This window comes from Triticum aestivum, chromosome 7B (genome assembly GCF_018294505.1).
Source record: "Triticum aestivum cultivar Chinese Spring chromosome 7B, IWGSC CS RefSeq v2.1, whole genome shotgun sequence".
In the NCBI taxonomy this organism is placed as follows: Eukaryota; Viridiplantae; Streptophyta; class Magnoliopsida; order Poales; family Poaceae; genus Triticum; species Triticum aestivum.
The window spans coordinates 634,880,841-634,881,468 of NC_057813.1; positions in this window are offsets into that span (position 1 = coordinate 634,880,841).

The window sequence follows — 628 nt, forward strand, 5'->3', positions numbered from 1 at the left end:
ACGCATACCTTGACGGAGGATTGAGGCGATGTTCGATCGGAATCAGGGGGTCTGGTTGATTGGTTGAAGGCTTGTCGATCGGGTGTGCAGGAATTTATAGATGGGAACGAGGTCGCCTCGGTTACGTCAGGCGTGTGCCGAGCCGACCGAGTATCCTTGTGCAAACAAAAAACTGAAGGCGGTGCGGAACCTGGTCCCACGCGCAGTCTCCTGAGACATTATTTTCATTTGATTTTTGATGGGATCACCAGAACCATCTCAACGTTTCGATTTTTTAACACAGTACAGACACAGCGATCATACATACGCACATAGACTCACTCCTATAAACACAGACACGCACACCCTACCCTTATCTCGATGTTTTGATGATAGGCGTGAGAGTCGCTTTTTTATGCCAATATCTGGATCATACTTTCTAAAAAAACATTCAGCTCTAGGACAAGTTGTCTCAAGGCCCCGCGACAACATACAAATGTCTATCTGGCTAATGAAATAGCTTCTGAACTGAATCCACTATCGCTCGCTAGGTCATCACATTGCCGGAAGTCATCACATTGCTGGAAGAGATAACGAAGATGAAAAAAATCAACAGAAATTAAATCATAATCCAGACTTTACTTCTCAA